This window comes from Strix uralensis, chromosome 4 (assembly GCF_047716275.1).
Source record: "Strix uralensis isolate ZFMK-TIS-50842 chromosome 4, bStrUra1, whole genome shotgun sequence".
Classification (NCBI taxonomy): domain Eukaryota; kingdom Metazoa; phylum Chordata; class Aves; order Strigiformes; family Strigidae; genus Strix; species Strix uralensis.
In genome coordinates, this window is record NC_133975.1 from 116,946,312 (window position 1) to 116,970,249 (window position 23,938).

The following is a 23,938-nucleotide window of genomic DNA, read 5'->3' on the forward strand; positions in this document are numbered from 1 at the left end:
AAAATGCCTATAAATGAACCCCTTCGCATGCTTTTCCTCTGTTCTCTCTCTCCTGTGGTAAATCCCATAGTCACTGTAAATTTGCCATAGTCCTGTTAAAAAAAAAGGACTGAAACTACTAGTACTGAGGAAGCAGAGCATATATGGCTAACATCAGCTATACACAGCAGCTTCTAAAACACAGTAAGAAGTGGTCTCTTTGGATGACGAACCTAGAAAGCAAAGGAGCCCAGTAGCTACTCCCGTGAGTACAGACAGCCACAAACTGGAGGCAGCAATAAAAGGATCAAACTAACAGTCAGAAATGCAGCATTCCCCATAAAACTTTCAGTAAGTTAGTATCACAACATATTTTAAATACATAAATCCTAGATTACCACTTGAGCATAATTCCCTTTACACCAAATTTGATTTTACATTTTTCCATATTCTAAAAGGAAACTGCAATTTCAGCACAATATTCCAAATGTTCCCACATCTGACATGCCATTCCCTTCTTTCCCATACAAAGAACACTATTTTCAGTTTCAGTGAGGGATTGAACAGTGTTTTTCCAACTCTTCAGGCCAACTATCATTTCTGTTGTGGTAGTGGAAAGCATCTGAATGGCCCCTTCTTTAGTCTGACATTTCTATGTTCAAATATGGATTCAATTACATCTGTAAGAAAACCAGTTGGATGATCTTAGATTACCTGACAGTGTGTAGGCACTGCAAAGGAAACATATTTCTGCAACCCCAGTGCAGTCCATGGAGTTAAATAACTACATTGCCCCACCGATTAACCTGCCATACTTAAGTGATAATCTGGACAGACTGGCCTCATTGCCCACTAATCGTCTGCATCTTTGGACAGCCGGTCATGTACCAGACCACTAACTGTTTAGGAAACAGAAGTTGTCATCCCAGTAGGGTTACAAGGGTTATAAACTATAAAGCCTTGTCTAAGTTTTAAGAAAGAGCTATGAAACCCCTCAGGTAGAAAACAGAGCAGCAGTATAAAAAATTATTTTCCAAGGAGACCATTACAACTGTGTTACATATTCTTACTACTCTGAAGAGGCTCAGGTCCTAGCTGTGAACCAGCACTTCACCATGCTGCAGGTAGCATGTGTAGAGCAGCAAAGGCATCCTCAATTTGCTGAGGTTACTGCTGAGGCAGAACAGATGAGGCAGAATATGGATACAGATGAGGAGACACACATAGGAGCAAAGAGGCAGTATTAGTCAGCATGAAAAGCCACAGGCAGAGAGGCAGCTGCCTAACCACAGTCAAATTTCCATAGACATTGCAGCAAAAGAGTTTTAAGGAGGAATCTGAGAGATGGTCATGACATGGATTTGGGAAGGATTACATGTGAGGACAAGACTGGGAGAAAAAGCATGAAAGTGCTCAGGTGAAAGTCTACCAAGAGGTAGTGGAGATTGGTATCATAGGCTGGCCAGACATGGAAGCTGCTCTCTCTGTAACAATGAAATGCAGTTTGGGGATGTATGGGAATCAAAATTTCCATCTTCTGGGAAAGATCATACTTCTATCTATATTTTAATTCTGCATTAGAATAATATTGGCATAAAGAGACTGTCCATGCAATTGCTACTCCCCAAAGAATCTGGTTTGGAATTGCTGTGAAAGGACTTTTCAGAGAAGGAACACCCACACCAAAGCATTCAGGTTGTCCTAAGTACTGGGCTTGGAGGTAACTGGCGGGGGTGGCACAGACAGGCGTCAAGTTCTTGGTCTCTCTTTCTGGTATAATTTCACTCTGTGTAAATTCTGAATCATTATGCAGAACCTAATCATTAGGCACAGCCTAATGATTCAGGTGTCCCAACTGCAAGCTGAGCACCTGAAAAGATCAGGCTGAGGTAATCATTATGCTTTGTCCCATTTAACAAGACAAAAATATTTTGACTTTATCAGTTAGCATTAAAAAAAACCCCAAACATAAAACCCCAACCCACACACACAACCAAACCCTGAAAAATGTCAGATCTGGTTTGAGCAAGACTAAAAGAACCAATGACTATTTGCAAATCCCCAAACTAAGGTGTAACCTGCTGGTAGCAACAACCTAAAAGCACTTCACAAATACCAGAGTGATAGATGACACAGGAAGGGTGCACCATAGAAAACAAGTACACGTGGAGCACTGAAGCAGCTTGTTAACATCCAGGTAAATTCCTCAGCACTGACTAACTACAACTATTCAAGACCAGCAGAGCTTTAAAAAAAAAAAAAAAAAAAAAGGCCATGGCATTTAAAGTATTGGGATTAAATGTAATTACTTTAAAAAATGTTTTTTATAAACACCTTCATCTCTTTCATCAGACAGCAAATGCTACTTTGCTCTGCAGACCAGAATGACACTACCGGCCCTCCTCCATCATTAAATATTCTCACAATACACAATAGCTGGACAAACAAATAGCTGAAGGAAGAAATAAAGTAATGCTGAAGGCATCTTTAGGGTTTCTGGTAGCCCCGCTCCAAGCACCCCCTAGGTAACTGCCATCAGGTGGGTATGGTGTACAAGCATCGTGACAAGGGATGCCTTTAAGAGAGTGTCTGAAGAAGGGGTATTTTGCAGTTGAACAGAAGATGTTCTTACCTGTCTTCTACAGCACTGGAGAAGGTACATGGCGTTGCAGGCAAAACAGGGATGTGGACAATGAGATCTAGGCTGGTGGGTGGTGATGAAAGCTAGCTTGTGGACAGCTGAAGGTGGCACAGCTATGATTGCCTCACGCAGCCTAGGGTGCAGGCAGCTGCCAGGCAATGACACGCTCCCGCTCCCTCACCCTCCTTGCAGTAACTTCCTCTTACTGCTTTGCCATAATTCTCTTTCTTCCTTCTTCTTTGTCTCCCTAATTACTAATTTATTGATTCTACACTTATGCATGAGCTTCTCTCAGGACAGGGAACAACCATTTTGGGGATCTCCATAACGAGGCCACTCTTCTGACAAGGACCTTTAGTTCTGGACCAAGAGCTCAGTGCCAATGGCATTGCCTTCCAACCGAAGTGCTTCAGAGGAGAAGCAGTCATACCTGGGTTTGGATTTGAGAAAAATCTGCATAAAGAAATTAATTCTACACTGAAAGCATCTTAAAAAAATTAAGTAGTAACTAGGGAACAAGCACACGAGGAGAGGGGGAGAAATTCTACAAGACAGGAATTTGAAGCTTGCATATTAAAAAAAAAAACAAAAAAAAACCAAACAAAGAAACCCCAGAGAAGCTTGAAATTTTTTCCTTTCTTTCATATTGAAGACATTTTCTGTAGATTGGTATCTCACACCAGCAGCATGTACCCACTGACAGAACAACTAATGAAGTTGGCAGGTCTATAATCTGAGAATACAAGGGAAAATCTCAGGCTCTGGTGAAGCCAAGGGCACTACCCTGACTCCTACAGACTTAAAAGACAAGGTAACAAGAAAATTATTCCTTGGGTGCTCTCTTTATCTGGAGATCTAAATTAACCCAAGTGCTTCTCTGGTGTTTACTGAGCTAGCGTTATTAGCCACGTACGTCACACAAAGTCTGTGCTTAACCTGCTGCAGCTATAGACCAATTCTGCTGACTTACATAAGAAACTTCACCTACACATGTCAACCGCTGCCATCTGCCATTCATATAACCACTACTACATTCCCACGGAGACTCAAGAGCACTCATGCAAAGAGACTTTTGCATTAAGAAAAATTAGTCATCTAAGTTAAAGGAAGTGCACAGCCTAGGGAAGAACTGACAGCTCCAAAGATTCCTTTCTTTTATTTACTCACAAAATCTTCAAGGCAGGGGCCTATTTCCTCACATGACCCTGCCTTTCCATCTAACACTTAAAAATGCAGCAGGTATGTCAGTGCCTGTACACTTTCCACCTTCCGCTTCCCTGAACTTCTTCAGGCTGTGCCAACAATGGGGTATAAAGCCTGGATAAAGACCAGCTGTTTCATCTCAAACTACTCCTCAGTCAGAGGCAGCACGTGTTTTTCTGCTCGGATAGCCTCATTATAATGGTAGGAAAACAAGACAAGCATGCAATGCTTTAAATCATGTATCACTTCTATGTGAGGCGGAGAGAAAACACAGCCAAAAGTAACCCCTACACTTTTTTCACAGCTTATTTTTTTTTATTGCTGTTGTGTCGGTCCAGCTGAGCGAGTAGGTGAGTCAGTGTGTGAGATGATCTTGTAGAGTAAGAGCTCTAATCTTGTTGGTTTTTAGATAAACCCAAGTATCCAGATGCACTATGGGTGGTTTACTGTCTCACCCATGACATCCTCCATCCTAGTACCTACAACACAGTTGCCACACACACCAAGTGTGCCTATGAAAGGAGATGTTAGTGTCCCCATTTCACAGCTGGAGACACTAATGCTCTCAGCAGCATCTGTCTTCCAAATGTAGCCTCTAACAGACAATGCCAGACTCAACAACACATGAAGCACCCAACATCACTGGTCCCATTTTAAACCTCCTGCTCCTTCAACATCATAGAGCAAATCTCTGGCAAAGAACACAGCTCTTCTGAATCAGTCCAACACATGAAGAGAAGGATGACCATGTGCTCAACAATACGCGCTCAACTTGTATGTTGTTTGGGAGGCATGGATTAAGGCGTTGACAAATATGCTGTTTACTCAGCAGAACTATGCAAACAGTTTCAGGAGAATTCAGGAGAGCTCTGGTTATATACACCAGCCTGGATCAAAGCAATACTTACAGGTACACTCATTCTTGAAAATCAAGTATTTTCAAGGTGCCTTGAAGACTATCTCTCACTCCATCAATCACCATTCCCGAATATTCTGTTATTTAGTCCCACAAGGCACGACACTGAAAGAGGTTACAAGGTGCTGCTACTCTCCAACAGTGGGAAGAACATGCCTGGGAGAGGAAGCCTGCAAATTGGGCTAGCAGTCAGACTTCCGTCGCTGTTCCTGACTCTGCCAATGAATTCCTGCATCACCTGGGCAAACACCACAGTACTGCATGTCTCATTTTGCTCAGCTATCCCACAAATACAGTAATATCCACCTGCCTCAAACCCAAAGGTTTTTGTGGGTCTGACTGCTCTTCTACTAAAGCCAATAGAGTTTTTGTATTATTCTGCTGTATTTATCACTTTTTTTTATTATCCCACTGTATTTAGCATTGGTGCAGCCTCACCTTGAGTACTGTATGAAGTTCTGGGCCCCACAATTTAAGAAAGATGTTAAGGTACTCAGATGTGTCCAGAGAAGGTCAACAAAGCTGGTGACAGGGCTGGAAGGAATGTCCTATGAGGAGTGGCTGAGGACTCTGGGTTTGTCTAGTTTGGAGAAAAGGAGTGTGAGGGGTGACCTCATTGCTCTCTACAGCTTCCTGAAGAGGGGAAGTGGAGAGAGAGGTGCTGAGCTCTTCTCCCTGGGATCCAGTGACAGGACACATAGGAAGGGTTCAGAGCTGTGCCAGGGGAGGTTCAAACTTGGCATTAGGAAGCACCTCTTTACTGAGAGGGTGGTCAAACACTGAAACAGGCTTCCTAAAGAGGTGGACAATGCCCCAAGCCTGTCAGTGTTTAAGAGGCATTTGGACAATGCCCATAATAACATGCTCTAATTTTTGGTCAGCCCTGAAGCCGTCAGGCAGCTGGACTAGATGATCATTGTAGGTCCCTTCCAACTGAAATATTCTATTATCATCATCATCAACTGCAAGGGAAGCAGCATGTAGCCTTATGTAAAGTGTTTCTAGGATTCCCTCGTGACAGGCACTGTATCTATTAAGTATAACAGTAAGTCCCCCAGCACAAGCTATCCCACATGGGCCTCTCATTCATCTTGTGCTCCCAAGTATCACTGTCACATTTCTGAAAAGGCTTTCTGCATAGCACAACTGTAACAACAGCTATTTCACCTTTTAATACCACTTAACAAACACTAATCAAGAACAAAACAAGCAAGCCACAGCTTGATATGCAAATTACAGTTTCACGGTTCTCCTTGTTTCTTGCTATCTCCTTCAATTTCTTCCAGTATGTTATTTCATGCACCTGTTCAGTGAGATCCCAAGGCTGAGATTGACAATCCTCAGCCTGTTACAGTCAAAACAGAAATTCCCTTGAAATTCCTTGGTATGATGGACTTCATATCAAGCCCATGTCTTCTGTTTAACACAGAAAAGATGCTTGTACCAATAGAGACACAAAAAGTCAGTTCTGCTAAAGGGAAACAAATGAGTCCACATCATCTTTAAAATCAACACATTTTTCCTTGGAATACAATTAAGCTGTGTGCACAGAGACATCAAAGATTGCTTATTAACCTGGCATGTGGTGTCAATGAGAATGTCCTTCCCTGCCAGATCTACCATCTTTATCTCAGCACTGAGGTGGGGCCACTTCAGATAGCTGAAGTTAAATTCCCCAGGGCTCACAACTCTGTGTCATTTTTTTGTAATACAGGCAGTACCGCCCTGTGATTCAATTTATTATCAATACAGGGACATATCATGATAAGCAACAGTTCACGCTACTTTGAGTCTAGGAAGCAGTGAATCCAACAGCAACGTCTGACAGAGAGCATGTTTACTGCTTGCCCTACCTTCATCCAGTCACAAGTCAGGATGTTGCAGAGTCATCAACTCTTGTAGAAAGCAAGGACTGACACTCCAGCTCTGGAGAAGAGTGTGTAAGGAGAGATTGTAATGTAAGGATCTCCACTTTCATTTAAAAAGACTCTATTTCTTTAAAACTCTGTTATGCCCTAAACAGTCAAACACTAGAGAACAAACAAGGGAAGTAAATTTTCAAAGAAAAGAACAAAATTGTATTTAAGTTGATGCTGACAATTCTGCAGCTAGTCATGGAAGAATTGTTATAAGAAAATTCTGCCTTTCTAAATGCATATGCCAATATCAGATACAGGCAATGTAATTGTATTTCAGGCCAAAATTTTAGCAAAATTCAAAGATGTGTAGTTTGGGGCCTATCACTAATCAGTATCAGTCTGAGTTTTGAAGTTTAAACACTGAGTTTTAAATACTTTTCAGTTTTTCTTGTGTCATTTCAGAGTACTTTTATTTAATCAATATTAACTAAAGGGACAAATCCTACCATTCAGTTGTTTGCAGAGCAGACCCACGTGATCAAAAAAGATCCTGAACACCTGCTTTGCATTTTTTAATTTCACAGAATTGCAGTCAAATGAAGCCTGACCATCAGTGAGCACTACCTTAAGAGATATTTCCCTTGAAGAATAAAAGTATTCCACTGCCTACACTCCAAAGACAGCAGGGAGATTTTTAGCCAGACTCAAAGAGGCATTTAGGAACCTGGTATTTATTCCTGTTGATCCCAGGTGCCTAAATACCTTTGCCTTCATAGAATTGTGCCAAGTAAAAAACTCCCTTGCCAGTTACACCCTCTGTTAACATCTCTGAAGCTCAAGAACTTTTCCTGTTACCATGTTGCTTTTTCCTTTCACATACCTGAATTTCCAGGATTCACACTTAGGCCGAAATCCTTAAGCAGATGCATACAATGCAGATGTAAAAGGACCCTTTCTAAGGACATCATTGCACCTTGTATATACAGTAGAACAAGTTTGCCAGGACAGGTCATAGCTGTGCCACGAAATCCCATCTACAGTTACAAGGACTAACAGTTAAAACCAAAACAAAACAAAAATCCAGTATCTTGTCATTGCTACAAATGATCTGGAATTTGCCCTACCAGCCGCATCAAGGAACACATTATTCTGAGTCAGGATGAGTGATCATCTCTTTTGCTTGGTTTCAATGGAATTATGCTTATATGATGACACTCAATAAGTCTTGAAACTGTTGGCCAATTCTGTCAAAATAAAATAGATCTAAAAACACTAGCTGAGATCACAGCCCTTCTGTACTTGATGTACTTGTGCAAATGTGTGCCTGGCAGAACAAAGACAGGAGCTGTGCCCTGGAGATGCAGACACGCAAAAACAAAGCGCTTTGTGACCAGCACAACTCAGGAAATCGGATCTCCTATAGAACCGTGTTCCTCAGTTGATTAAATGTTTACACTGAACTGTACTGAGATTTTCTGTTTTCGTGTTCAAAATGCAATGTAGCAAATCAGAGTTATTTATCTTCTTTAAAGTTTTGAGGGAGATGCCAGTTCATGGGCATTCACCCAGAAAATCCTTCTCCTTTTCTCTCTGCAACTTCATTTACACCAAATACCTTATTGCCAAATGGAGCCAGTCACATATGAATGCATCACTCTCAGTCACTAAGCTAAAAACTGGGGAAAATTGGCAAGTGTCTGACTCTAGACCTGCTTTTGCCTGTTGGTCTGTTTCTACAAAATTTGCAAGAACTTAATTACCTTGGAGCTGTTCTCCTTATGTCATGCTCAGTTGAAACTGGGAAATGGCTACTATTTAAGTGACAAATACCAAGATGCATGTGCATACACATATAAAGGTATGGCATAAGCCTTGTTTCCAACAGAAGCTATGCTCAAAGATGAAGGCTAGTTATCTTCTTGAAGCTGTGATGCAGGTGCTAGGTTTGGAGCATCCCCTCAGGCAGTGGCATTGCTCTTCAAAGTCAGGTGGATGCAGGCACAGCCACATCCTGAGGCCCACCATCCACAAGTGCACACAGAGGTTTTCAGGATGATTTGGGAATCACAGAATGATTTTGAGAGGGACACAGAAAAACGGCTTACACAAGAGGAAAAGCTAGACACTCTTTTCAATGAGGTCAATGCATGAACGCCACACAGAGGACATATGCACCAGGAAAAGACTTGGAAGCACAGTAAAAGCCTTGACCAGGATGGGAGAGGAAGGAGGAGCAATGAAATAAATGGCTGAGGGAAAGAACTGGAATTATCAGGAGAAGGAATACAAGAAGAGGGACAAGCACCATGGTACCACAACCCCGAATGGTAGCTCATTCTGCCTTCCTTGGGAATTTGAAACGACTCTGAATCTGACCATTCATGAAGAATGTGAAAACAGCACTGGGTGTAGGGGAAAACTGTTTTTATAGAGAGCCCATCAGCTTTGTCAGACTCCACTTCCTGACAGCTAGTTTGTAGGGAACAATGCCCTGTGACTCACCAAAAGATGTTTGCTTCTTATTGAAATAAAAGTCGCCACAAGACTGACTGCAGTGAGTTACATTTTCTTGAGATCCAACTGGCTCACACACTTGGCAAGCACGGAGGCTGTGCTGAGCTGATGTGCATTTCAACAACCCACAGTTCTGAGACACTTTTAGAAAAAGAAGGAACATGCTTGAAAGCAACCAATCAGCTTTTAAAGTTTTGTTTCATTTTTTAAATTCTTTCCCCAGAAAACAACCACTGTGTACAAAGATTTTCAAACGGCACGCAGCATGCCAAGGGCTTAAAAGTAACATCCAAAAGCAGCAACAAGGAGCTGGTAAGAGTATCATAGTGATAGTCTTTTTCATTAATGATTTAAGGTAGTCAGGCTTAGATTTGAGGCAAAGGAGAAGACAGGCATCCTGCTCTGATGAACTTGCAAAAAAAAAAAAAAAAAAAAGCATTGTCTTGCAGCCATCATTTTCAAAACGAATACATTCATAATTCCTGTAGATTTCAGTCTGTTAACCTATTTGAGTAGAACTATTTCTAGGAATAAAGTTTGCCTGGACGAAGACGTAAAGTTTGCCTGCACAAAGACCTTCACACAGGTCAAACCAATAAGGATTTGGGAATAAAAGAGATGGCGGAAAGAAGCGTATGAGAAACCGAAGCCTTACTACACATTGGGGTAGGGGTGTTTACATACATAAGTCATACGGAATCTAAAAACAAGGGTAGCAGCTCTTATCATATTAAAACTGGGAACCTTTCTGTTTTGGAAGAAAAAGGGATACAAGGTCAGACCGGCTTAAGGGGAATCAGAGCCGAGCTAGGATACACTTAATAGATTTGAAGGGGAGAGAAGCTGGGGAAGGAGAACAGAAACAAGGAGCTTGCAAACTGCAGTAGAGTCCTGGCAGTAGGGACAGAGATAAGAAAAAATTTGACGGTAATGCTGAGCAACCGGCTTTGGCAAGAGCCTGACATCTGGGAAGGAAAAGTTGCAGAATGCAGTTGAACGCTTCCACCAGACTGGTACTCACTCACAGATGCGATTTTTTTAAAAAGAAGTTAAAAGGTTTTACCCGTTTAGCTTACATTACTTAGGGAGGTGTGCTGCAATTACTTCAGCGACGTTAGTATATCCGTGAGTAGCACATAGGGAACTCTCCTACTACCCAGGGAGCTACCCCGGCAGGGGTAAGCCCTGCCTCCGCTCCTGCTGTGCCCGTTGCAACCGTTATACCGTGCGGCGGCACCACAAACCTGCGCGGCGGGGACGGCACCGGGGCGGCCAGCTCGGGGACCGGCCAAGGCGCGGCGGCGGCTGCGGGCGGGCGGGCGGCGGGGCCGAGCGCCCGCTGCCTTGGCGGCGTTTCACCCCGCCTCGCCGATCCCGGAGGCGGCGGGGCGCGGGCCGGGGCTGGGGGGTAGCAACGGGAGGCGGGTCCGGGCGCCGGGCGGGCTGTCAGTGAGCCGAGCCCAGCCGAGCCGAGCCTCCCCTGCGGTGCGCTGCGCCGCGCCGCCCTCCCTCCCCGGCGGGACGGGACGGGACGCCGCAGTCCCAGGGCGCCACCGTCTCCCCGTTATCCCCCCGCCTTCCCCAGCTTCCCGAGCAACGGCAACAGGCCCCCGGCAGCGCCGCAGGCCCCTTCCCGTCGGCTGGCGCCCACTCACCGTCGCGGCACCCGCCGCCGCCTCCCCCGCGGGCAGCCCGAGGGGCCGAGTGCTTCTTCCCCCGCCGCACTACGGCCGCTCGCTCGGGCGCTCACCCGCCCTCGGCGGGGCCGCCCGGCCCCGGCGCTCCGGGGGCTGCGCGGAGGGCCCGCCCTCACCGCCGCGGCCCGGCGGGCGGCGTTATGTAACCCGGGCCGCGGCCGGCGCCGCTGTCCCGCCCTGCGAGGAGCTGCCGTGAGCGGAGCCCCTCAGAGGGCAGCGGGGCGCGGGCAGGTGCCGACCCTGCCCCGGGACCGGGCACCGGCACCGGCTTGGCCCGGCCGGCGGGGCGGGGCGTCCCGGCGCGCTGCAGGCCGTCCTGGCGCGGCGGCAGGCGGGCGGCCACAGGCACCGGGTGAGCCCCGGCGCTCTGCTGTTTCTAGCGGAGTAAAATGCGGGAGAAGAGAAAAAGCTGTTTCCCACAATATCACGTTCTGGGGGACTTGGAGCTGTGAGAGTCACCAAACAGCAGGAGATGGGCGACAAACCACGGGCGGTGTTTACAGGTGCCGGTAGCCCCAGCGATCCGTGCCAACACGTGGGGAGGTCTCTTACTGTTTCTTCCGAATGCCCAGACAGCAAGGCGGCATTTCAGCAGTTACACGTGAACGAAACAACCCCAGCTCCTCGCAGTTAGTACGGACAGGAACTCGTCTGGATGCAGGAAGTGTTGTAACTGACATTTTGGACCAAAAAGAAAAAAAAAAAAAAAAACAACCAAGAATTTAGGAAACAAAACCTGTTTCCACTGTAGTCTGATTCAGGCGACTCTTTCCTCTAACCTATCTAAGCAAAAAGTCTACAGCATATGCTCAGGCTATTATGGAAAGCAGGGGTGGTGTGTTGCCAGCCACAGCGTCGGTTCTGTAGCCCAGCGAGAGAAGCCAAAGAGTCATCAATGCCTTGTGCTCCGTCTGTGGCATCAGAAAGTTACAAGCACGTCAAGGCCAGTACATTGAGCCACAGGGAGGGAAGGAGGAAAGAATGAACGGCTTCTTCATATTTGAACAATAATTTAATGTAAACAAACTGAATGAGCACGTAAAGAGGTTTTTATTTCACAAGAAACGAAAATGTACTTTGGCAGAGGTTATATTGCTGCCCTCTGCTGCTGGGAACTTGTGCGGTTCATCTGCCTAATGAGCAGAAAAACAGGCTATTTGCGATAAAAGTCTTTGACCACACATAACAGTACTGCGGCCAAGAGCCTCGAGATACGTAGTTCAGAAGTGAAGAGAGGGTGAGCTCCCAGAGTCTGCGAGAGGCCGGGGCGACAGTTCTCTACCCTCTAATGCCAGATCACATCGATAGCGTTAGCTGGCGGCATCAGCCAGGGGAGCCCTCATGGGCTCGCTTCTGCCCACAGCCAGGTATTCAGGGTAGCCTGCCATCCATGTGCCAACACAGCCTTAACTGGAATAGCTCTGTATTTAAATTGCTCCCAAACCATCAGGAATCACTATCCCTCACCAGCAGTAGAAAAGATAAGTGGAGTTTTTGTCAGAACTTGATGGTGGGGTACTTTTATAGCTGGTTCTGATCTTGAAGCTCAGAATGCCCACGGTGGATCCTGTTACTGGCACCATTTGGGGTGACTATGACCTTTTAAGGTGTCACTGAGAGAGAAAGTGAATGTTGTATTCTTCTGTTTGTGGACAAGCCTATCATCTAAATTGGAAAATCTAATTTATTCACTAGCATGATTTTGACAGACTATTTACTTGGAGTAAAGTTTGTATCACCAGTGCGTAAAATTGAATCTATGCCTATACAACTGCTCTTGCCCCATAGTAATTCCAAACTGATTATCTCTTAATGACCTTTGGAACAGTGTGAGGAACTGGAGGCAACCCAAAAGGGTTGGACTCCAAAGGAATGTGTCTAGAATAGGTAGATGGTAGAGAACTGAAAAATCTATCTATGAATTTGAATGGGGAAAACTGGCTCAGTCGTCACAGTGGGTATATCAGCAACCCTCACTGGCAGCAATTAATTCCTTATGAAACCACCCCCTAGGAAATTACTTTGTATACCTAGACCTTTTAAGTCCAAAATAAAAACAGCCATTTGTATTCAGAAAGCTTGCTGGTGTTGGACAATGCATCACTGTGTCTAAAATTTGCTCGCATTAAGTTCTTCTGCCCTTCCCTATGTGGAGGCTTTCATAGCTCTGATTTTACTACCTCAAACAGCTTTGTACATGCTGAGTTAGGAAAACCACTATACACAGGCAAACAGCAGGCATTAAGTAAATGAGCATTTAGTGCATTACCCAAACAATATAAAACCCACACACCACACCTAAACAACAAAGGAGAGGTTAGAATGACTGCAAGCAGTGTGGAAGGGTGGAGGAGCTTCTGAAAAGGAAAGAGCAGCAGCTCTAGCTCTCTTTCCTTGGAAGAAAGGAATATATTTTTAGAAGCAGTTGGCTCAGCCTCTAAACCAAACCACGATTATTTGCCAGTGCATGTACAGAATTTTCAGACACTTCCTGTGCTGAGCAGAATACCCAGGAGACTGGGTGGGAAGCACCAAATACTGCAAAAGTAACAATGGTGTTGGCACAGTTTACTCCACAGGAGGATCTGCATGACATCTTTAGGGCAGTAGAGCAGCACTTATAATGCCGCAGGGTAGCTGCTCTCTCTTATTAGTGTAACACGCCCATTTATTCATGCTCATAACCAATGACAAACAAGTATTACAAGATATTAAGATGTTTTTCTTTATGTTTGCTTGGGTACAGCAATGTAAAATTGTTATTCAAATAATGAGTCACATGGCAGTCTTGGGGTGGGAAGAACAGCATTTGTTGGCAGAGTAACATTTTGTGCAGCATACCAGTGACATATGTCTTTGGCATGACAGGTTTCAACATTGGAGCTTCTCAGGGATTATTTTTTGTGTTGTTTTATAGCTACTAGAAGTTGCACATTGCTTAACAGAAAGCTTCAGTGGGTGGTGGTAGGAGTTGCGACAGAACTCTCTCCTCAGTCAGTGGGGAATGAAGAGCCATAAACTCTAAACGTTAATGTCAAAACGGGTGTATCTTCAGGAGCACTAGGGCAAGGATCACACCAGTAAACCAGGTTAACTTCCTGCTCTGTATTCTTGTGGAGATGATCTGGACTTAACCTGGCATTTCACATTCTCCATGCTGCATATTTTAAAATTTACCTTTTGTCTAATTCAGCTCCACATCCTGGGCACAGACCGACTGCCTCCACAGGGAAGTGGGACTTTGTACTCCCTATCAGTTCTGACACCCCTGGCCCAAATACTCTCCCATAGCTAAGCATTTACTATTCACCTGAGTTCCAACTCTTGGGCAGACTTGGATATTTTAACACTCCAAGGACACCTGAAATTTAAGCACAGATTCTACAGGAAGAGTTCTGAATTAACTGATTTTTGGATTTTTTTTGTGCCAGTATGCTTCCATATAAACAGAAGAAAAGGGGTAGTTGGTGCCCCTTGTTCATTAGCTTTTAAATTTAGAATTTTATTTCAAACTGGAAGTTAGCAAATACCACAGGAGACTGCAGTCACATGGAGTTTGCACAATGTTAAATACACGAAGTGTTAACAACATCCATTAAATCAACTGTTGTAAATCAAGCCCTTTATACCCACATGCTTTTCTGAGAATAGGAGCCTTCAGCACGTAGGATATTTAAATCCAGACTTACTACTCCCAATATCACTCCCAGAACTGCTGTAAGCTTATGCAGTTAGGAACAGAGGAAATTTGTTTCAAGTTTTCTGTTAGGTGCAAGATACTGCTGAAGAAGCCTCAGATCTCGGCAGTTTCTGCAATTGATAGAAGCAAGCCTAACTGAAAAGCACGTGGGAGCAAGGTTAGCAGACAAAACCCGACATAAGTCCACTGAATTCAAAGAGAGTTAAGCCAGTATAAACCAGCTGAGGCACTGCTCCATTTATTTATGAGCAAACCAGACTGTCTGCATCACACACACTAGACATATCGGGATTCTTCATGCAAACACCACTTGCTTCACTCACACCATATTCTTTGGAACATACGCTCTAAAGGAACAGTTGTCACTGATGATCCTGGAGTCCTCCCAGCGCTATCAAAACATTCATAAATAGCATTCACTATCCATGCTGGTATCAAACACTTTTTGTCTCGAGACCAAAGCAGCAACTTCCTTTCCTGAGCATCATTACTACTTCTACCTATTTTCTTTGCAGGTTCTCAGAGGCTCTGCTCTTGTTTTCAGTCTGATGCCTACACATCTTTAACAGCCGGAAAGCACTCAGGAAGCTTTTCTTTTCTCCCTAAATATAAGAAACACTCAATATCCAAAAGAGTACGCTAAGGGTGTTAAAAGCTGATAAAGGGATCAGACTGGAACTTTGGAGGCAATATCACTTCATAGCTACTGAACAGAAAAACAATAGAAAAAGGTGGTTGTACACTTAATTACACTGGTGCGGTTTTCCTGATGCATCTGCATCACTGAAAGTCCTTATGTTGCCTTTATTAAAAGGAAGCTTTTTTTATACTGCTTCTATATGGAAAAAAGTGGACTATGTATCTGAGTACCAATATAATTATTTTGGTTTTAAAAATATTCTTCAAGCAAAAGTGGCAACCTGAGAACAACTGAACACAGACCAAGTCAGAGGCACAGATGGGGTAGGAGCAGAACCCCAAGACACAACTCTCCTTTCCCCAAGGAGCATCTTCACTAGCAGGCTATGAAGTCCCACACTGTTTGCTCTCTGTGCCCCCCATCCCCTGGGGTGACTTGAGGTGGTTTTTTTCTGCAAGTTGTCTATAACATCTAGACATCAGCAAGGTTAGCAGCTGTGCAGGAAATAAAATTTCTAACTTGTCTACATTTTGCAACTAGAACAAAACATTGAATTTACTTTGTTTCTTTGAGAAATCTCCCCTGCTTTCAGCTACCTTACTCACAATACATTTTGAAGTGCACTATTCCGCATAGTTCTCTCTTCCCAAGTGTCTTTACAGCCCTCAGTGGCCTATTTAAGTTAGGAAGATAAGTTAACATGGAAATAGGAGGCGGCTGCAAACTGGCGGAGAGTATAGAAGTGTCTTTGAGAAAAGAGAGGGGGGGGAAGGGGAAAGGGAAAAGAAGATAATTGTTTCTCCACTTGTAAATAGAAATAGAGAAGCTTGTACATACAACATGTCTCCCCCCCAGATAAGGCAGTGGGATTGGTGAGGCTTGTGTGGTTTGGAGCACTGCACTTATGGAGCACATACCACTTGTCAACCTCATGCGAGCCTACAAACGATGAAAAAGACAGTCTGAACCATATATTATTTCTTACCTGTAAATCTTCATGTTATTAATCTATGAGAATTTGATTATTTAAAGGGAATTAAAGAACACAGACTTGACATCCATGGTATAGGAATAAAGACAAGTCCAAATGTGTTCATCCCCACACTTTGAAATGAAAGGTATCTGTTTTGCATGATCTATACTCTATTTAACAGGAAAAAAAAAAAATCTACTTTTCTTAAAATAAATGTATTAAAATTAATTAGGTTTATGAATAATCCTACATACAAGCATCATTTTTAATCTTTTTTAAGACAGCAGCTGAGGAAGACTCAGATTGTATGCAATTATTGATTTATGCTGTGCACTCTGTGGACCAAAAAAGGTTTACTAACTACAGTACAGTAGCACCCAGAGACCTCCAACTGCAGGCAGTTTGCTAGGGAGTCCAAAGGTGCTTGGGGAAAAAGACTAGATGTTCTGGAACAGCACCAATGTAGCCATGCCAGAAAGGACTCTGCTTTAAACAATTTTCCAGGTTTCCCTCCATAGCAGAGATTGAAATAATGTCCAGCTATGGAGGGCATATTAAAGACTTTCATACTGTCCTCCTGCAAGCAGCCTTCCTTTGTTTGAACCTCAGGGCACACCAAGAAAACCAATGCCTATGCATCGGATATGTAGGATTTCTGTGGAAAAAAGATGTCATGAAAACCCTGGCTTGACCTCCCAAGCATATGCTTTTGAAAGTTGCTCAGCTAAATTTAACATTTCTTAAGTATCTGACTTTGCAACTTTAAGAATATTCCTTTAACAACCTGCATCCGTGATTATATCCTTAGAAGTCAATCAGCAAGTATCTTCACAACACAAATTCACATTGATCCTTGCACAAAGCATCTTGGGCCAGAATGTGACTCTGGTAACTTATGCAGAGAGGGACTGAAAAATGGCAAGCTAGTTATTCGGCACCATAAGGTGGCCACTAAGGTGACCGACCAGTAGCACAGAAGGCTGAGACATGCTGCTACTGGATTCTCACCTAAAAGCTTTGAGGTGCTCTTGGGAAAGCCTGTTTTGCATGTGCCACTCAACTTTGGCCCTTTCAGTCCTATCCCCCTCCATCTTGTTCATAGCAGAACCCAATTTATTATTTTTTTACCTAGAACTCCCATTCCTAACTTTATTGAGCACTGCCCCAGCAGTTTCTGCTGCCTCTGCCATCAGACCTAGTTGCCACAGCCTTACCCAGGTTCCTAGTCAATCCAAATCCCTCTCACCTCCATGCTCCCAGTGTCCCTTGTCAAGTTACACATCTGGTTTGAGAATCTCCCCACTCTGAAGGGAGAAAGGCAATGAATGGAATCGGCTTGGAAAGAAGACACTGTCCTCTCCATCTCCAGGATATCTGCATCAGATGAGAAGTACAGTTCCCCTCTGCCTGAGTCCCAGCTTTCCACACCTTTGTACACTGTCTCCTTACTTTCATTACTGGAAACAGACTCTAGCCCAGCCCACAAAAATTCAGAAATACAGGGACAGTGTCACATACAGTGGGGAAAAAAACAACAGATTTTTAGCTCAATTTAGTTTGCACGTATACAAATAAGAGTTTGCAGAACCTGATACCACTGCCAAACATGGGCAGATTTCCATGCACATTCCTGTCAAAGGTCTGCTAAGAAGCATCACACTTTACATCTGCCTCATCCAAATTCAAGGTCTCTTTAGCAAAGCATAAACCATTGCACAACTCCTGTGGGAAATTTTAGTCAAAACAACTCCAATTGTCATAAAAACTTGAAGGCTTCAATCCATATGAAAAGATATAAACAAGATGAGGGTCATTTTATTCCGCTCAACACTTTTTACAACAAATATCACTGATTGCAATGATTAATTTTAGTTTAGGTACTCGCTTAAGCTTTTCTTCATCCCTGCTTTAAAGTATTGCTTCTGCACTTCAACAAGCATCCAGTACATAGCTGAGAATTACCCTCAACATTATTACAGTAATGACAGCTTATTTATATTACATGTAATATAAAATTACACTGTTAACACTAGCAACTGAAGACTAATGTTTTAACAAAAAGCTTCCAGGCTGCGCAGAATTACTTTAATACAGATTTGTCAAAGATTAAGCAACAACAATTCATATGATTTAGGGTCATAGCACTGGCTAGACTATAGCTCCTTTTCAAAGGAATATTATGAGAACTTAAAAATGTCTTAAAATGTGTACACACATTCCTAGAAAAAACTGAAACACTAAAGGGTGCATGATGAAAAAAATAAAATCTTTATTGAAATACTGCAGTACCAAGTTTAAAAATACTAGGATTTAATAAAAATTTTAATTAAGATTATCCATAACAATTACATCTAGTTTACAAATACAGTGATGCGTGCAAAACTCTTGAAGTTTTACTTGGAGAATATCTCATACATTTGAAACTCACAGCTGGTACTGTCCATCTTCTGCCACAGAGATCAAATGGCCAGTGCTGAGGCGAGCTTTTGTAACACAAGTTGCATTTCTCGAAATGACACAGAAAATTACCTTACTGTAATTTTTTTTTTAACTTTATAGAGAAGAGGTAAGGGAATTCAAAAGCGCTGAACAAGAACAGAGGTAGTCGCTCTCGGCGGCAACAAGCAGCCCGTGCCCAGAGCCCGCCATTTTAGCCAAGCGCCCAACGCGGGACGGGCAGCGCCCCCTCGCGGACACGAAGTACCCGCCCGCGGGCGCTTTTGGGGCCCGGCGGCACCTGCCCCTTCCTGAAGCCCCGGGAGCTGCACCCACAGCTGCACCCACAGCACGGCGGGGGGAACTGACCGGCGGCACAGGAATCCTCCGTACGGGCACTGGGGGCCCCGGGGTCCTCCCACAGGCATGACATTTCCAGCATTTTAAGTAAATTACAATTTGTAGGAATTACCACACCAAGTTAAATCAGAAACTCAGAGCCCAGGACCCTGTTTCTGCAACACTGGTCAAAAAACACAGGAAGCAAAGAACAGGACATGTATATAGCTATAATCCTACTCCCTAGCTTCCTATTCCTCAACACTTGATCCAGTAACAGTATCTTTGTATTCAGCAGATCAATTTTACTTTCCTGAGTCTGCCCAGTCTTATTTCAGGCCCATGAAAGATCATGGTGTTCGTAACTCATAGGTGAAAAGAGGCAAGACGTGTTCTCATGAGAGGTAACATTTCTCAGCTCTTCATATAAGTTAGATGTACATACAATTATGCTTCTTCTGCAGCACTGAAAGACTCAAGGACCACTACAATCTGCAAATAAGGAACAAGGGCCTAACAGACTCTTGAGCAAGCAGAATGGCTGCAATAAGCTTGCTTATCCCAAAGAATAATTCTACTCCTCTATTACAAAGGTCATACTACACAGCCTTGCTCCAGGGCAGCTTCACAATTCACAGCGTGTTACTACAAAGAGGCATATATTGAGATCAGTGGCATTAAGCAGCAAGCTTGAAGTCTAAAAGTGTCTTGTTTAAAGGTCCACATTCAAGCCTGAACATGATCTTCCATTCTATTTGTTATATGTGGGGCTCAGACATTTCTCCTTTGATTAGCAGGACCTCTCTCTGCCAAAGGCATCCTTACACCATCTAAGTCAGAACACTGCCTTAGATCATGCAGATCACCCATCAGTTAAACTGACTTCGGTCATTTCGTACATATTCTTCGCCTCTGTCATTAAGTCAAATGGACTGTTGAATTTTAAAGCTAACACAAACACCCTCTTGGAAATGTGCTATAAATCCATAAATATTATTTAATTACCCATCTAGTTCAGAAACAAGCTTGCTTATAGGTCTCCAGCTTCGATCCAAACCAGGAAGTTAGATACAGTTCAGATTCCAAAATGTCAATTTTCCATGGGGCCTGAGTTTCTATACCAGTAAAACTCTCATAGCACTTCCACATTTCTGCTGCTTGTTGCACAACTTTTTCAAACTAGCACATCGTCAAAATAACCAGGAACTTTTCACACACACTTCTTCAGTGTTTACAATTTAGGCATCCCACGCAAACTTCAACGGTGCAGTCCAGAACTGTAGGTATATTTTAAGTATTCTTAATACTCTCAAAACTGAGGATATGCTGACACTGCCAGATGTTGCTTTGATGGTACGCTGAAATTATTTACCTAGCATGCAGAACGGCTGGAGCTCAAGTCATCCCACTAAAAAGCTTCATGATAACAATAAAACCACCTAAGTAGAGCTCAATTGTTAAGGCACAATAAGGGACTTCATTTCCAGGCACTATCGCAAGTCAGAAAGACACACAGATCTCTGACTTGGACATGAAGAGGTGTCCTGTTACAATAAGCTGAAATGAGACTTTTCTTCTTATCTTTCTCACCAGCTAATTTAGCCCTCCCCTTTTTAAAAACAAAACAAATAAAAAACTTTCTGTTGACAGTATCATTCTTAGGTATCTACCTACTGATGCACTGTATAAGGACCTCAAACCACCCATTCATAACTAGTAATTCTGTTCAGCAGCAGAATGCCTGGAAGTAACCTAATTTGTGACTGTTCGCATTTAAGCCCTGCAGTTTGAATAGTGGCGCTTTTATTACTGATTTCAAAATGAGGTGATAGGTCTTCCTTCTATCACGAACATCAGCAAAATGTCAGGAGTCTTATGGGAGTCCCATTAATATTTCTTCTGAACAGATGATTTAAATCATTATCTGGAAAATACAAGAAGTTTCACTTAGACTGATAGAAGACTAGACCACGTAACAAATCTCTGTTTCTAGAGTGTATATGGACTAATTTTTCTAAGTCTTACCAGTAGGGAAAAGTGTTTATCCACTGTGCTGCGTACTGCATAATTCAAAAGCATCTGACCATACTAATTATTAAAAAGCATTCTGTTAAACTGATATTATCTCAGAAAACTACAGCGAATAACTACAAATTCAGGTACTTTTATTTAACCCCATACACAGACTTCAGAGAAGCTAACATGTATAGCAGTTTTACAGTGTTCAGCAGATGTTACTCTATTTGCTAAACAATATCAGACTGCAAAATTGCTCTTACTGTTGATAGATCAATAATGACATGGGATAAGTCATTATCTCCGTGGCAACAGAATCGTAACTGTTAGAGGAATATTGCGCATGTTGCTGCTGCAACTCTTACAGGCATGCCTCGGCTTCCTCACACAGCTGCTCTCTCTGCAAGCCTGGTATGCCCAGAGTACTACCAACCAAGGGCATCTCTTGGACTACAGAGGATTAAACTACAACTTGGTTGTGTTATTCTGGAAGGAGCATATCCTCACAAGGGTTTATTACACTTCAGGTTGATGTTCGTATTTCACTTACAATTTCTAATCCCCTTGTAAAAACAGCTAGAATGGAATTTAGGAAGGCAAATACATAGTTCCATTCATAGCCCAACATTTTTTTGAAAGACAACATTTAGTTGCCTTTTAGAAAGCTCTCTTTCTTTTTACTCAATTTTCATTTAATTCTCCTCTGACTCCCCAGGATCTTAAAGTGGCAGGAGTCTTTCTGATAGATTAAAATGACAAACTAGACCACTTGGGCTATTACACTTAACACCTGTTAAGCCTCTGCCTCTGTATATTGTACCAGTTCAACAAATTGAAAAACATATTTTTGCTTTGCAGAATTTACTGACGTTTTATCTAGCATGAACTGGACACTATTTTTTTTCATATTGCACAACCTTGCACCATGTTAATCACAACACAGAAACCAGTAACTTTTCTGTGTCTTGATCAGCATGACTATGCTTGGCTTCATGTTCTGTTGAAACAAAACATACGCACACACAAAATGCACAATGTTCATCAACAATACAGTATGTGAACTTTGCCTTCAGATTCATAATAGAAAGTATTTCTTCATAAATATATATACTTTCAAACACTGCAGCAACACTTTTCTATTCATAAGCTATTCACATAGATGACAAACAGCAAGTTTGCCACAATTGCCTTTGGAATGTGTTCTAATTGCATTTAAGTAAAAGGCAACATAAGTGATGCCTGAAGGTTGTTTCACAGAAAATGAAAAACGAGTTGTCACTCAAGCATCAGCTCGATTCCACAAAAATCAGGAACTAGCAAATAGTCTTCTGAATGCTGAAAACAAGCTGGTGTTGATTGTGAAGCTCTCACGTGAGTGGTACTCGGTGGAAAAAAATTCTTTTCTCTACAAATGCGAGTAATACAAATGGCCATTAATATACCAAAACTCCAGATGCTAGAGCTGCAATATAAATTAATACTCGGATTTTCACTTTGATTTGTTATTTGTGAGAGAATGGTTTAGTACAGAGGAAAACTTTTCAACGTTTTATTCTACTTACAGGATGGACCCGGCTGCTGTAGGAGACCTCCACGCTCTGCTCCAAGTTCTTGGAAAGAAACCGGCGTCTGCCCAGGAGCTCAAACAAAGCTGGCTGCACACACGGCCGCTTGCAGGACATGTTCCAAATTCCGCGCTTCCCTGGCTGATGCCGGGCAGCTTTGCGCGTCTCCCAGCACCAGCTGAACCAGCCCCCCGCACAGGCAGGCAGCCAGCCCCATCTCGCTCCCACCTCTCTATCTTGCTGCCACCCCCGCCAGCTCCTCCAGTGACAGACCAAGCTGTGCAAAACTACCGGTGACTCGGGTCTCCTCTCCCAGCAAGAGCATGCAAAAGAACTGCTAATTTCTTAGTGATATAAACCGCCTGCTTCATTCCATTAAAACTCAACCAAAACCCAGCAAGTGAATCCAAATAGCTACAGCCAAAGCTACCACGGAGACAGGCCCATCCGGCGCTTTGTCAGCTGCCCACACAGCGCCTCCGCTGCCTCCCCCGCTGCCTCCGGTGACAAAAGGCGCCGACTCCACGGCGCTGCTCTTTTGAGGACACACTTCCACCGTCCACCGCTGCAACTCGCACACCTGAACACGCTTCACCACCGCAGGGCTTCACTCAGCACAGGCAGCCGACCCACCGGGGCGGCCTGCCCCTCCGCAGCCCCGTTCTCCCCGGATTTCATTTAGTCGTTAACAGGGTTGTGACTCCTGGCTCGCCCCCCAGCCCCAGGGCGCTCCACCACAACCTGCACCACCAAAGGGCCGTCGGGATTAAACCCAAACCCCACCCCGGGGGCAACAGCCCGTCGGCGCATCCCCCGGCTCCACCACAGCCCCCGTCCCTGCACCACCCTCACGGCTCCGCGAAGGGCCACCGCCCGCACGCCCGGTCCGAAGGGAGCGGCTGAGCACGGCGGCGGCCGCCCGGCCGGACTCCCTGCTGTGTTGCCCTCCCTTCTTCGCCGCGCCGCTAGGCCTGCGCCCCAGCCACCCCGCGGAATCGGCGGTGGAAGCATAGGGAAAGCGGGCGGCTCCGCGCCCCGCGGCTGGGCGAGGAAGAGCAGCACATCCATCCCCCGCCGCCGGACAGGCGGAAGGCGGCCGAGGCGCGCCAGGCCCTGCTACCACGAGCGCCTCACGCTACCCGGAAGCGGAAGAAGCTCCACACTAATCACGCACCCCCAGGGCTTCCCGAGGAACACGCTGCACCGGGGAAGCCTGACCAATCGCGTCGGCCCAGAGGGCGGGGATTAACCAAATCATAGTAGATTGATAGCTGCTCTTCCCAATGAAACTGCAGCGGCCCCGTTCCCTCCGCAAATAGGAAAGCCTCAGGGTTGCTGGGTGGGACAAGGCTTGTTGTATCTTCACGCTACTGGCTGTTGGTGCTGATTGGCGGGTGACTACGCCTATGTGGAGGAGAAGCTCCCCCGTGACCTTTCCTGCTCTCCACCAATAGGCGGTC

At 44.2% G+C, this 23,938-nt stretch overlaps 1 protein-coding gene, 1 long non-coding RNA gene and 1 other non-coding gene across 12 annotated transcripts in view; all 3 read right to left on the reverse strand.

Annotated features, from left to right (window-relative positions):
- The window catches only part of SYNE3 (spectrin repeat containing nuclear envelope family member 3), a 78,417-nt gene extending 67,511 nt beyond the window's left edge, over positions 1-10,906 (reverse strand). For 7 of the 10 annotated variants that reach the window (XM_074868706.1, XM_074868705.1, XM_074868708.1 and 4 more), the window contains exon 1: positions 10,768-10,906. The gene's annotated coding sequence lies outside the window, so the exon portion shown is untranslated. Of the gene's footprint in view, positions 1-6,592; positions 6,666-10,188; positions 10,284-10,356; positions 10,378-10,767 lie in introns of those variants that run through there. The other 3 variants (XM_074868709.1, XM_074868711.1, XM_074868710.1) reach the window with 3 other exon arrangements.
- Positions 10,907-18,371: 7,465 nt separating this feature from the next.
- On the reverse strand, positions 18,372-23,930 carry LOC141943436 (uncharacterized). The gene is made up of 2 exons (XR_012628950.1): positions 22,476-23,930; positions 18,372-20,821 (listed from the first exon to the last, which is right to left on the reverse strand). It is a non-coding gene; the product is annotated as an uncharacterized LOC141943436 (long non-coding RNA).
- LOC141943645 (small Cajal body-specific RNA 13) lies at positions 21,100-21,372 on the reverse strand. Its single transcript, XR_012629026.1, has one exon.
- Positions 23,931-23,938: the final 8 nt, after the last annotated feature.